Here is a 15,311-nt window from a genome sequence, read left to right as displayed (position 1 = left end):
AGGGTTACTCTTAAAACCTTTTTAACACATTGAACCATTCGCTCCCATATTCCACCTTCTGCAGGATTATGTGGACAATTAAACTGCCATTCAATGCCCCTTGTGGACAACTCATCTTCAATTTTAACCAGATCAAATACTTCATCAAATCGCTGGGCTTCTTGGTTAACTCCAACAAAATTCTTTCCGTTATCACTCCGAATCTTCAACGGGGTGCCACGTCGATTTATAAAATTCCGTATAGCCAAAATACACGAATCGGTAGATAGATCATAGGCCACTTCTAAATGTACAGCTCTGATTGTAAGGCACGTAAACAGGGCAACCCAACGTTTTTCATGGCGTCTACCAACAGTCACATTTAATGGGCCAAAATAGTCAACACCAGTATAAGTAAATGGCCGGACATATGGAGTTAGTCTATCACTTGGCGACGATCCCATAAAAGGAGCTACTGGAACGGCACGACGAATCTTACAAATGTTGCAATTTGATGTGGTCTTACTCAACAGATTTCGTAGTCGTGGAATCGAGAACCTTTTCCTTATTTCGCCTATGGTAGCCTCAAAATTTGTATGTCTCATTTTATTATGAACATGGGCAACAAATAGTTGTGTAAAGCGTGACAGGACGACAAAATAATGGGGTGCCTGGCATCTAAAGGCAACCAACTCGCAGCATCAATACGACCGCTCACTCGAAGTAAATTATTTTCATCAAAATAAGGCGAAAGAGAAAATAACTCGTTGTCCTTTTTTAAAGAACACTCTTCTTGGGACAGACGACACAGACTAGTTTCAGCAACCCTTAACTCTTCAGCACACAGGCATCTCGAACCATTACATTTATCATAATTTCGGCAGCGATTGATAAATCTCAGAACCCAAGCCATTGTTCGCTTAAGCCTGAGAAATGAAGAAAAACGATTAAAATCAATAACTAAATTTGTACTAACCAGCATAACAAATTTGGGGCGTAGTTCTTCTTCACACAAATCATCAGATTTCTCAGAATTCTTATTCGGCCAGTCAGCTTCGTTTTCATAAAAAAATTGTGGCCCTTGGAACCAACGTGTCTCAATGGAAAAATCAACTTTATTTTCAGTAGTATCATCGGCAACATTGAGAACTGTAGGCAACCATCTCCAAACATCTTCACTGGCATCAACAAATATATGCAGCTCTAACTCCAAGGGCAAACCATTTCCAAAATAAAATCGTGGAACCTTTACATGGACAACATTTCTTAGCTCTTGGCGCCATTTATTCCAAATCGCTTGTAATGACGCAACAATGGGCAACATCTCGTCCCAAAGTACACTATGTCTCCTGAGCATTTCAAAACCAGCAACTTTATGTATTTTCTTCACATAATGGGCAATACAGGGCGAACAGGCAGCTCCAAACGTCATCACAAGCATCTCATACACTTCCGGTGGACCACTAGCATCATCTCGCCACAAGAACCTCTGCGAACACCTGTCTTCCTCAGCAACAACAACTTGATGAAACATTTCCTTTATGTCCCCACAAACAGCTACGGAACCGATTCTAAAATTAAATAAAACTGATGGCAACGGTTTGTATTGCTGAGGGCCTTTCAATAACTTTGAATTCAACGAGACACCTTCCACCTTTGCTGCTGCATCGAACACCATACGAATCTTCCCTGGCTTATTAGGGTTTACGACACCAAAGTGGGGCAAGTACCATGTTCTCGGATGAAACGTATCGACTTCACTCAATGATAATTTGCGTACATACCGCTTCTGCAAATATTCACTCATTATTTGTTTATAGGCCGCACCAAATTCAGGATTATTTTTCATTTTTCTTTCCATTCCAAAAAATCTATTAAGGGCCATGGAATAGCTATCCGGCAGGACTACGTCATCATTACACCATAGTAGTCTGGATTCAAATCTTCCGGCAACCCTCTTCGTCGAATTTCTCAATATCTCTCGTGCACGTAAATCATCTCTTGACTCAATCACTGGTAGAGCCTTAACACCAAAATTTTCAGTTTCAAAATAATTTGCCACCAAATTATTTAAATTATCCAACTGTGTCAGCAAACATGTTTGTGTTCCAGGGCGACCTCCTTTCACGTTTCCAAAAACAACCCATCCAAGAGGAGTATTGGCAGCATATGGACCAGCATCTTCCAAAGGAACAATTTCATCGGGCAATCCTAAATGGCAATGGTCTAGACCAATTAGTACCTTTGGAGCCACACATTCATATGAGTTTAAAGGCACACCATGATTCTTTACTAAATCCGCATTAAAACTCTGACTAGGCAACTTCAAATTCGAGACACCATACACATTTTTCAAAGCATATTTCCTCTTCTTATTAACACCGCTCACATGAAGATCCACCACCATAACTGGTTCTTGTGCCGATTTACCACCATACCAACTCAAATTCAATTGACTTTGTCGACCATGCAGTCCAAGCTGTCTCACTAAAGAGCTATCCATCATCGTAACCGAAGAACCTTCATCTAGGAGTGCATAAGTTTCAATAGCACAATTTGGTCCATAAAGAACCACTGGGAGCACTCTGAACAACAAATCACTTCTTTCACTAGCACTGGAAACACAACTAAGCACTGGCTCGACTGTTGAAGCTCTCTCTGTTGGCGGCACATTTACGGATCGTTCACTTGGTTCATTAGGTTTAGTTTCATGCAGTAATTTATTGTGATTTCTTTGGCACTTTTCCACTGGACACTGCTTACGCCGACGACAATCTTTACTTGAATGGCCACCACTGAGACACGAAAAACATAACTTCAATCTCTTCACTTCACTCCATCTATTAGGCACACTCAATTCTAAAAATTTCTTACAATCAAAAATTGTATGTGGGCCAACACAATAAAAACATTTTAACTGACGTTCTGGGCCATCAGAAGCATATAAAACCACTTTTTGTTTTGGATCACTGTTAGATCTATTGCCACTTGAACTGCTTATTTGCACACTTCTTACCAAATTTGCAACACGCTGGAGCCAGGTACTAAAATCCAAAATAGTCGGCAACTGAGGTAAAGTTGAAGCAAACTGGGCCCAATCCAAACGTTTGCTCATTGGAAGCTTCTGTACTAACTCCTCCATGAGTGTTGGATTCGACAAATGTTGATAACCATTGGCAGATTCCAAAAATGCTGCTAAATTTCTGACCTTAATGGAATACGGCACCAATTTATCGATCGCGTTTTCTGCTATGGTCTGAACTTCCTTCATCTGTTGCAATTGACATCGAATAAGCAACTCTGGGCGACCATATTGTAGCTTTAATTGCTCTATAACTGTTGGCACATTATTTGGGTGGATGAGCAACGACTTCACGCACTCTCTGGCTTCACCTTTCAAAGCCTTCTGTAATCTCAAACAATTTTCAAAATTATTGTACGAATATGCCGCTGTCGAATGTTCAAGGGCAGACAAAAACATTGGCCAGTCCTCGGGAGTACCACAAAATTCGGGCAGATCATAAAGTTTGCGTTGTACTGGCATGGGCACTGTAGCAGGGGAAACAATAAGAGGCTGAGAAGTCATCAACTGGTCTGACTGACTAACATAGGAATATGGCGTTGGATTCCGGCGATCAACCATGTTCTCAGGGCCACTGCTAATACTTTGGATGACTGGCGCATTATGTCCAATAACATTCGGCGTATTTAAATTTTGATTTGCTCTTAAAGCACGTTGAGCGTTTGCCAATTGAGCTTGTAGGATATCAATTTGTCGTTGCAGGTTCTCATTATCAGACGATATGGTTTGTGGTGGCTGGGTTCTCACATTAGGACCGGGCACTAACGGCGGCAGACTAAAGGGCTCTTCACTTGTTGAACTGAAAATGTTTTGCGTTGATACAGCAGGTGTCGGTTCTCTAGGGGCACTTATAGAGGCACTAGTTACCGTTGTTCCGAGGGCAACAGAACTGATATTATGTACCGACGGCATTTGAGAAACATTTGCTGAACTATTTGTTCCGGCAGGCGTGGAACTATTCACATTTTGGCTAGTTGCTGTCTGCAAACGAGAGCTTTTTCTAGATGGCGACCGTTGCATCTTGAATCACAAATATTTTCAAAGGGCACACAAATTCACAAATATTTAACAGCAACACAAAATTAATTTGTTCCGGCAGGCTTGGGGCTTCACAAAAATTCACAAAATAATTGCTATTCACTGCAGATTAAAATTTAATTGCTCCGGCAGCCAAGGAACCACACAATTTATCACAAATAAAAAACACAATTTGTTCCAGCAGGACAGGTTACAATTTCACACAAATTCAGCTTAAAGTTTTACTCGTTCCGGCGTGTAAGGAACCACAAAAATTTCATACTTTAGTTTAAACACTTGTACCGGCAGGCATGGGACGGCTTCACAATTATTTCTATTTGTTCCGGCAGCTTGGAACCACAAATTCACATAAAGTACAAGTAAAATGTTCCGGCAGGCAAGGAACCACAAGTTCGCTCAAAGGTTGCGAAATATAATTTGTTCCGACGGGCAAGGAACCACAAGATCGCTCAAAAAATTGCGAAATAAAATTTGTTCCGGCAGGCAAGGAACCACAAGTTCGCTCATAGAGTGCGAAATATAATTTGTTCCGACGGGCAAGGAACCACAAGATCGCTCAAAAAATTGCGAAATAAAATTTGTCGCTGGCTGCGACCTGAGCCTATATGTTGAGGACAGCGAATTTAACCAGTCCCAAATAAATGAACCACAAATTTACAATTAATGATGCATATACTTGAGCACCGTTTATTTCTAAAAAAAGAACTTATTACAAAAAAATAACTTATAAATATATTAAGCGACTTACCGCAGTCTTTATCCCCAACAAACTAAATTTTAATTCTAAAGCCAGTTATTACTGAGCCTACAAATTTCTTTTTGTTTATGTACTATTACAACAGTTCATTTCCAAATAAATAAACTGAACGAAAATACTGCAGTATAATTTAGGGACAAAAAGTGCGATTAGTTCGTAAACAAATATGAACAAAAGGGAATACAAAACAATATAAAAAAATCCTAACGGACAAATGAACCAAACAACAATGATCATACAATTGGTAAATAAGACAATTTAAGTAAACATTAAGGTAGCTCACAAACAATAAATATAAACAAACCGAAATAATTAAAATTAATAAAAATAAAAATCGTAATAAATTTAAATAAATAAATATATGAGCCATCGGCGACAATACATATGTACGTATCTATTTACTAGTTACTTAAAACAAATTGATTTTGAGTTGACAAAATGCTATTGGTGTGTCTGTAAATTGTGACAATTTTGTTTATTACATTTGAAGCAAAGATTATGAGAATATGTGTATGTCTCAACATACATGCATACTGACAAATGTGTATGTTACTAATACACAGATGATATTGCAAGAGAAATGGTTTATTCGTTCTAGATGATATCAAGATGATAGATGATATCAAAACAGCTCTGGATAATCAGGCCCCTGGTACAGTATCCAAGGTAACAAATTTTTCAACTTCTTTTTCAAGGAAAAACAATCTGGATACTGGTTTATTTCTAATATCCTTGATTCCAGGCAAGAAATTGGGGGATATAGCCAACATTAAATATTTAATGAATCAAACAGTTTTATGGGAAAAACCAAAGAGAAAGGAACAGGATATCCAATGTCACCGATGTCAACACTGCGGACATATCTCTCGGAATTGCAATTCAGAGTTTAAATGTGTTAAATGCAATGAATCCCACCAACCAGGTTCTTGTCCTCGTAATGGTTCAACGAACTCTGAACCGTGCTGTGTTAACTGTGGCAATTCTGGTCATCCGGCAAACTGGCGAGGATGCCCTACATTTAAAAAATATCTGTCTGGCAAGAAGGAGCGTATACAGAAAGCCAAAGAGGCCAAAAATACTGCAAATGCTAATGTTAACAAAGTCATTAATTCACCCCTAGTCTCGCCTGGTAAGTCATTTGCTAGTATGTTGAAAACGCAACCAACTCAGGCTGATAACTCCTTTAAGAAGAAAACTCATGTTATAGATGAATTTTTAAAGCTTGCCAACCTTTTCTTGGAACCAGAAGAAATATCACTGGAGAATGAAATAAATAAATTTCTCTCGGACTACAAAACTATGTCAAAGAATGAGACAAAAAAAGTTTTTTTAAGCCTACTTTCCAAAGTTAAAAGCGTTTATGGACCATAGATTTTTTAACTTTCAATGTTAGATCACTTGTGGATACAAGTCGTCAAATCGATCTATATAACACCCTATATTATAACAAAATTGACATTGGCTTCATACAAGAATGCCGCCTAAGTGTAAATCGAAAAGTTTATCTTAAGGGATATAACTTTGTCTACGACCACTCCCCCATCGGAGTCGCAATCGTCATAAGGGACAATATTGCTTATAGTCGTATTAGCATTGGCTAATAAAACTCAATACAAATAACGTCCTCAAAAAATATTTAATTGGGTCAATTTATATTCCCGGAAATCTTCCAGTCAACGCTTTAAGTAATGGCCTTTCAAAAATCCTACAAGTGGCCAGTGGCTTCGACGGTTTTGTGTTTGGCGGTGACCTGAACGCAAAAAATACCTCGTGGGGTGATCTTTTGGATAATGCTAACGAAAAATGTTTATATAACTGGCTCTTAGACCACTCACTTGAAGTGACCCGAATTTGTGACGACAAACCGTCATATCCAAATGGAGCGTCTTTTTTGGATCACTTCCTGTTAAGCCCTCATCTCTTTGATACTAGTTCCCAAAACTTAAGAGTTTCAACCTTACCCTCATTCTCAGACCATTTTCCAGTCAAACTAGAATTGGGTCTCAGACGCTGTGATTTAATATTAAGTAATCCACGTTTTTATACATCGTACAAGAATACAAACTGGAATCTTTTTCGTCAAGATATGGAAGCTGCCTGTAATGACATCATGCCATCTAAATATATGAATCTTCAGAATTTTGAAATAGATTCCATTATATCGCAATTCAACTCTATTCTAACTTCTATACATAATGCTAACTCCGAAAAGATTGTATTGAACCATAACAAAGCCCCAATATCTGAGAATATTAGAAAGTTTTTTAAAATTAAACATAGATGGCAGAGTGACCTGAAGAAAATTTTCCATCGTCACAAATCCAACTTTTAAGAACAATTATTAAAGAGCTTATAAATATAGAACAAGGCAACATATTTAGTAGCAAACTACAAAAAATAAAACCTGGCCCAACTGCCTTTAAGCAAATCTACGAGGCTATTGGTAAAAAAAGTCCCCATTCTGCCAACAAATAATTGTCAACAACATTGCCATTTCCGATGAAGAAAGCATTGCAGATCATTTCCGTGAATATTATAGCAGAGTTTACAGTGAAAACATTAATGAAAGGTCATTAAACAACATTTCTTCCCGTATCTGCTCTACGCTGGAAGTTTTACCACAACATATTTATTCTTTTGACATAATCTCAAACTCATTATTAAATCCTGACAATTACCATTTCACCAATCTTGACGACGTTAAACAAATTGTAAAGAAAGTAAATAACAAAAAATCTTACGGCATCGATGGAATCTCCAATTTTATTCTAAAAAAGCTCCCTGACACATCGTTAAAATTATTAACCATAATATTTAACAATTGCCTTAACAATTATTATTTTCCTACAGCATGGAAATCAGCCAAGATTTTGCCAATAAAGAAGAAGGAGAGCAGTCACAACACTGCAGACTTTCGTCCAATATCACTGCTGTCAAATATCGGAAAAGTATTTGAACACATTCTCAAGAATAAACTCGAAAATGATTTTGTGATTGACCCTGTGTCAACATTCCAATTTGGGTTTAAAAAACATCATTCTACACAACATGCTCTTTTGAAATTCCACAATGATGTCATCCAAAATTGAGAGAAAAGATATGTACCGTCGCCATTTCCCTAGACATTGAAAAGGCCTTTGATTCAGCTTGGCATGCGGGAATTCTCTACAAACTAATTGAGCTTGATGTTGATCCTTTCCTTGTGAAGATGTTTGAAAGTTATTTCACAAACCGCAGGTTTTGTGTACAAATCAACGATTCAACTTCTGGTTTTGACAATGTAAAAAGCGGTGTACCCCAAGGGAGTGTACTAGCACCATACTTGTTTAATCTTTTTCTAAACGATTTTCCTGACTGTGTAGGAAACACAAAGGCCATCTTATATGCGGATGACTGCCTAATATATTCACACCATGCATCCCCACTACAGGCATTACATAAGGCGAAACTTCACCTTGGCACAATCAATGATTATTATGGAATGTGGGGCGTCAGAATAAATGCAGCAAAATCGGAGGCCATTTGCTTAAGAAATGCGTCAGGTAAATGCCCTTATTACGTGGTTCCAGAAAGTAAACTTCTGAATCTTTCTCTCAACGGAGTTGAAATTCCATTCAAATCTGGAATAAAGTACCTTGGCGTCAACTTTGATAAGCTGATAAAATTTAATAATCATGGAAGAATATTTCTTACCAAAGCTAAACGTATAACTGGTATGTTTTCCACTTTATTTAATAGTCCATATCTTCACCAGAACACAAAGATCCTTCTGTACAAAGTTGCCATCAGATCAACCCTTATATATGCATCTGGTTTTCTATTTCACCTATAGTCGCAAGGGAATTGGAAATATGTGAGAGGGGAATATTACGTAAATGCATTCGGAGAAATTTTCAAACCTTGACTAAGAGATACTCCAACTCGTATATATATACCAAGTCCTTTGTGTAGGTATGCCTTCGACCTCCAAAGGAAATTTGTGGAGAATCTTGGTCTTCATGACAATGCCCTGATGAATGACATCTATGAGAATGAGAAGTCTACGGACTGGACAAGATATAAGTATCTCTCGCCGATTGGTATTGCTATGGAGATTGGTATTGCTATGATAAATTTTTTTATTTATCTAATGACTACATGATGATACGATTATTATAAGGTTAAATATTTTTGAGCACTGGCATCTAAGTCCATCTGCAATGATGACACATATTTTTGTATATAATTCACTGATTTATTTTAATATTTAAATTATTTTGTACTTGTTTGTACTTTCGTTTTTTGAACTGTTTTTTTTTATTTTAACTGTTTAATGAATTGAATTTTGTGAATTCCGTTTTTATGTTTTGAATTTTGTTTTCACATACAATGTATGTGAATCTGTGATATCGATGTTCACTGTTTGACAATATTGTTTACAGTTTTGTTTTATTTAATTTTAAGTGTTATTTAGTTTTAATTTTTATTTTGTTTAACAGTCTTCTCTGTTGGTTACTGTAAATGCCGGGAGCAAGCATTGTTTGCAAATCAATTTAACAGTTCAATGTTATTAACATATATATTTTTCAGCAAGTTGCATTATCTTTTAAAGTGTATTAGAACGAGACAAATATAGTTTTAAGATTTTATATTGTTAAAATGTCGATTTTGTATCTCACTCTGTAAGAATGAAAAAGAAAAGACTCAATAAATGATTTACTTACTTACTTTTTAATTTTGTATGTCAGCTGTTCAGCGTTGCCACTTGTCTGTTTTTTGTTGTATATTGTATGAAAACATGTTCTACATTTGCGGTGGCACCCAGTCGGTTCAATTTAAAACACACTTTAATTTTGACTATGGTTGCAAATTAATAAAAAGCAGTTTTTTATTTTAAAGTTGATTTTTAAAAGAACCGACTTTAGTGTTTGACTATGATTATGGGCCAATGTACATAGAATCAGATAGCTACGCAGTGGTGTTGTGGATAGAACAGTGGACTACAAGATTGACATCGCTGGTTCGAATCCTAGACGTGTTAACTATTTTTTATGATTTTTTTAAAAAAAAAAAAAATATTTTAAATTTAAAATATTTTATATTCTCAACAAAAACTTCACTTACTATCCTACAATCAGTCATGACAATTTAGCACTTTTTGTAGCAAAAATAGTAATATGAGGATTTTCTTAAAGTTGCAACTTGAAAAAATAAAAAGTTTCGTTTAAACCAATTTTCAAATTTTCTTCTCTTTTTTAAAAATACAAACCACAAGTATACCTATTATTTTGTATGTCGAAAGAAAATAAAACAAAGAGTGCGTTGTTTACATGCATACATTTTGAACCGAAATATGAATGCAAACATAAAAAATTAAGCAGTTACTTTTTGTTAATTTGTCTATTTTATTTTTTAAACTGTTTTTCACACGAACAGAAAATAAAGTACATAGTATTTAAAAACGCACAATTAATAAATAAGGGGGTGGTGTTGTGAGTAGAACGGCGACCAGCAAACGCGAGGCCCTCTGTTCAAATCCAGTGGGCTACGGCTTTAGGTAAATATTTTTACTAATAACATATCTATTAAGAAGTGTAACATATTGTTCTACTAACATTTAATTAATAAAATTTTACCGGTAATTTCAATTTACTGATACTGATTTTTTTCAGTATTTAAAAAATTTACTGAATGCTGATTTTTTTTTCAGTAATCAGTAAAAAATTACTGATTTTTTTCAGTATTCAGTAAAAATTTACTGAATACTGTTTTTTTCAGTAATATCAGAATTCCGCAGAAAATAATATTTTCAAAGAACTAGCTGATTTTACTTTGCAAATTATTTGTATGCCATGGTTAAATGCGGAAGTGGAGCGAGTTTTTAGTCAGCATAATATTGCAAAATCAAACTTAAGAACTTGTTTGCAATCTCAGATGGTTAATGGAATTTTGACAGTAAAGTATATGAGGGGCTTAGAGCACAAGGGGTTCAAGTGACTAAAGTTTAATAATGAGAAAAATATGTTAAAGTTAATTTACAATAAACCATTTTAGATGCTATCTGAAATATTACTTTTTAATTGAAAGAGATCCTGAGATATATTTTAATCTAACACGATAAAAAATACCATCTTTTATATATAGAAATACCAAAAAATTATCTTTGAAGTAAGGAAAGTCGCACTTATAACCCTTTAATTTTTTTTTTAAAAAAATTCAAAAATACCTAATAAGAAAACCAAATAGACTAAATTTTATTAAATAACATTTTATTAAGAAAAGATTTTTGGTTCTTTGTTACATTTTTTAGTCATCATAATCAGATTCCATGACATCATCGGGCTCATCTTCATCTTCACCTTGACTTCCGATTTCCGAACTTCTCTGAACTTCATATACTAACTCTTGTGCTCTAAGCCCCTCATATGTTTTTTTTTTTTTTTTTCATCATTTATTTATTTTTTTTTTTTCTGCCGTTTACAGTGGATAGACGTGTTTTACATCGCTCTCACAAATAAATAAATAAAATAATTGTGAAGATAAATACAAAAAAAAAAAATATATACAAAGATAAGTAACAGCGAATGGACGCTTATTAAATACTTATAAATATATTTAAATATTGATTTAAACAGCCAAAATAAAATTGAAAAAAAAAACTGTTTGTTAATGCAAATATTAACAATCAGAAAAAAAAAACAAAGCAAAAGTAATAAAAAAAAAAAACAACAACATAAATAAAACCCTAAATAAAGAGTGTAGTGTTTGTGTGTTTGTGTATGAGTTTCTCTTACTCTCCAACAAGTGAAAGGAGGCTCAGCAGCAATGGAAATAATGCATACATTGTTGTGAGCTCTCCATACAACAATAATAATACATATGATCCAAAAGATCACAAAAATTATTTAAGTGTAAGAACAACAACAAACGAGAGATCTCCACTCTCTAGTGCGCCAAAACAAAACAATTGTGTAGAAGACAACATAAAAGAAATTATAGAAAAACAAACAACAACTCAAATGGTTGCTGAAAAAAGTAATGCTACTGTGATCAATGTCACAAATAGTAGTAATGAAAATATTAACTCTATAAAAACCGGTGATGATAAGCAAAATCAATCGAGTTTTACATTAAAAAATACTGGTGCCATACCAAAAAATAGTATAGTGAAAAATACGGGAAAAATCCTAACAGGAATGGACCGTTACATCACTATAACTAAACGCAAGTCCAGTCCTAGGACATCAAAGTTGGAACCAAATCCAAAACAGGCGAAGAAAAATCCGGTAAGTCAAAATCGTTTTGCAATTCTTGACAATCATGAAAGTAAAGAAAAACCCGCAAAGCCTGTAAAAGACTATAAGCCACCTCCTCTTTATTTGCGCGAACCTACTACAAATGTTTTGGTGAACAAATTGTCCCAACTTGTAGGTAAGGAGAATTTCCACGTGGTCTCTCTACGTAAAGGAAATATTCAAGACACAAAGGTACAAACTTATTCGGAAAAAAATTTCAGAATGATTGTTGATAATTTCGATTCCGAGAAAAGAAACTATTATACATATCAACTGAAAAGTGCAAAAGGTTTGACAGTAGTCATCAAAGGTATAGATAGTTCTGAGCCAACTGATGATATTAAAAAGGCGCTAGAGTCTGAAGGCTTTGAAGTGAAGTCCATTCACAATATAATAAATAAAAATAAAATTCCTCAACCAATTTTTAGAGTTGAAATCACTTTCAACTCTTCTCAATTAAAGAAAAAGGGTGACACTCATCCAATATACGGTTTAAGATATCTTCTAAATCGTAAAATAATTGTAGAAGAACCAATTAAGCGCAAAGGTCCACCTCAGTGCCTTAATTGCCAAGAGTTCGGTCACACCCGAACATTCTGCAAATTACCTTCTGTATGTGTAAGATGTGGAGATATTCATAAAAGTCAAGAATGCCCCCACTCAAAAACAGATAATATAAGAAAATGTAGTAACTGTGGTCAAAATCACACCGCAAACTACCGTGGATGCCCAGTATTCCTACGCATACAGGAATCAACGAAGGCAAGAAGACCTTTATATGCTCAATATACGGCTTCTAACTTTCCAAGCCTTCCTGATGCTTCTAGTGCTCAATATAGAAGTATCATAAAAAACAATAATCAAAACAAATCGTATGCCCATACGACAAATGAGGGTTCAGTTACCCAAATGAAAACAGACACAGGTGCTTCTAGTGCTCAATATAGGGGCATCATAAATGATAATTATCAAAACAAATCGTATGCCAATACGACAAATGAGGGTTCAGTTACCCAAATGAAAAGAAGCAATGGAAATAATTCCCCATTATTTTCATATGCACATGCATTAAAAGAGGGTGTACCAGTACCCGACAATAACTCTCAAAGCTCTATTGAGAATCTAATTCAAACCATGAACAGTTTCATGACGAACATGCAAAATATGTTTCAACAATTGATGCAGAATCAAAGCATGCTCATGCAGATCCTGCTAAATAAAAAATGAATTCTCTAAGAATTTGTTTTTGGAATGCTAACGGCCTTAGCCAACATAAGAATGATGTACAACAATTTCTCCACCTTCAGGAAATTGATGTACTACTCGTTTCTGAAACACACTTTACCATAAAGAACTGTTTCAGAATTAACGGATACTATACTTATGACACAAAACATCCAAGTGGTAGAGCTTGTGGTGGAACAGCTATATTAGTGAGAAAGGATATTAGGCATTTCCCAATGCCAGAATATAAAACGGATCACATCCAGGCCACATCTATAAATATACCTGATGGTAGAGTTACAATATCTTCAATATATTGTCCTCCTAGGTATAATATTAATCGAGAGCAGTTTCTCGAATATTTTAGGACTCTAGGTCCAAGATTTATAGCAGCTGGTGATTACAATGCAAAACATACATTTTGAGGCTCTCGCCTTATTACTCCTAGAGGGAGGCAACTGTTAGAAGCAATATCGTCTAACAAACTAGATGCCATATCTAGTGGCCAACCTACTTATTGGCCTACAGACCTCAATAAGATTCCCGATCTAATTGACTTCGCTGTAATCAAGAATATAAAAAGAGAATTTATTTCAGTGATCCCTTCGCTGGACCTCTCGTCAGACCACTCGCCTACAGTTTTAACGTTATTAGCAGTTCCAAGTAAATTGGAAAACTCTTACTCTTGTTTCCCTAACAAGAAAACGAACTGGTTAAAGTATAAAATGTATGTTAGCTCACACTTGCCACAAAACATCTCATTGAAAAATGAGTATGAGATACAATCCGCTGTCGATATATTTACAGACATTTTAACAAACGCCGTTAAAGTGTCCACGCCCCCAGTCACCCTGGGGAATTACAGACATTCAAAATGTCCTAAAAACATTGATTCTCTTATCAAAGAAAAGAGAACCCTCAGACGTCAATGGCAACAATCGCGATCTCCGAACGTAAAGGCTAAACTTAATCAGTGCCAAAGAAGACTTCACGTCGCCTTAAAGATTAATAAAGAATCTAACCTGAGAAATTATCTTAGAAACTTAGACCCTACTAAGAACACAGAATATAGTCTCTGGAAAGCTGTGAAAAATATGCAATGCCCTATTGTATATGAGTCGCCCATACGCCTTCAGAACGGAGAATGGGCAAAAAATACTTCAGAAAAAATCGAAGCATTTGCCAATCACTTGGAGAATGTATTTACCCCAAATGATACAAATTCATATATTAGAGATAATGTCATAAATAATGTGGTGCCAGCCCCACTAAAATTCCGGTTCTCTGCCGTGAGGACGACGGTCAAAGGTCTTAAGGCTGGAAAATCACCTGGTATAGATAAAATTACTACCACGATGATAAGTAATCTGCCCAACTCAGCACTGAGAATTATTTTGTTCATATTTAACTCAATACTACGTATTGGATACGGCATTCAGCTATGGGGAACAGCCTCCTCATCTAACGTTGAAAAATTGCAAAGAAAGCAGTCAGCACTGTTAAGGACAATAACAGGTGCCCCATGGTACATTCGCAATAGTAATATCCATAGGGATCTCAATGTCCCCATAATACGCGAGGAGATCAAACTCTCCAGTCTAAAATACATTTCAAAACTAATGGATCATCCAAACCCCCTCGCCAGGGAGTTGCGGTCATTTGAGGGTCATAGACGACTGAGGCGATTGGAAACACTGGATCTGGCCAGATAATCATCGAGCACTCATGTTGGATATTGCAGCGGCAATAACAACTTTAGTTTTAGTTTAGGTTAAGATTTGAATACTTATTTGTAAATTTCTAAAAAGAAAGATTCAATAAAGAAAAAAGATACTGAAAAAAAAAAAAAAAAATTATTTATTGTATCTTCATTATTTAATGAACTAACAATAAGTGGTTCAAATCTTATATCTAATATTGTTATTTAATTAGTCCAGCCAGTGCCGGACGAAAAAAT

The 15,311-nt window shown here is 35.5% G+C and overlaps 1 protein-coding gene across 2 annotated transcripts in view; it reads left to right on the top strand.

Moving 5' to 3' along the window:
- The window catches only part of Klc (kinesin light chain), a 331,732-nt gene that overhangs the window by 103,428 nt on the left and 212,993 nt on the right, over positions 1–15,311 (top strand). The gene's annotated exons all lie outside the window — the stretch shown is intronic.

The sequence above is a fragment of the Calliphora vicina genome, chromosome 3 (assembly GCF_958450345.1).
Source record: "Calliphora vicina chromosome 3, idCalVici1.1, whole genome shotgun sequence".
Classification (NCBI taxonomy): domain Eukaryota; kingdom Metazoa; phylum Arthropoda; class Insecta; order Diptera; family Calliphoridae; genus Calliphora; species Calliphora vicina.
The sequence above is the reverse complement of the archived record's forward strand: the minus strand, read 5'-3'. Positions and strand labels throughout refer to the sequence as shown.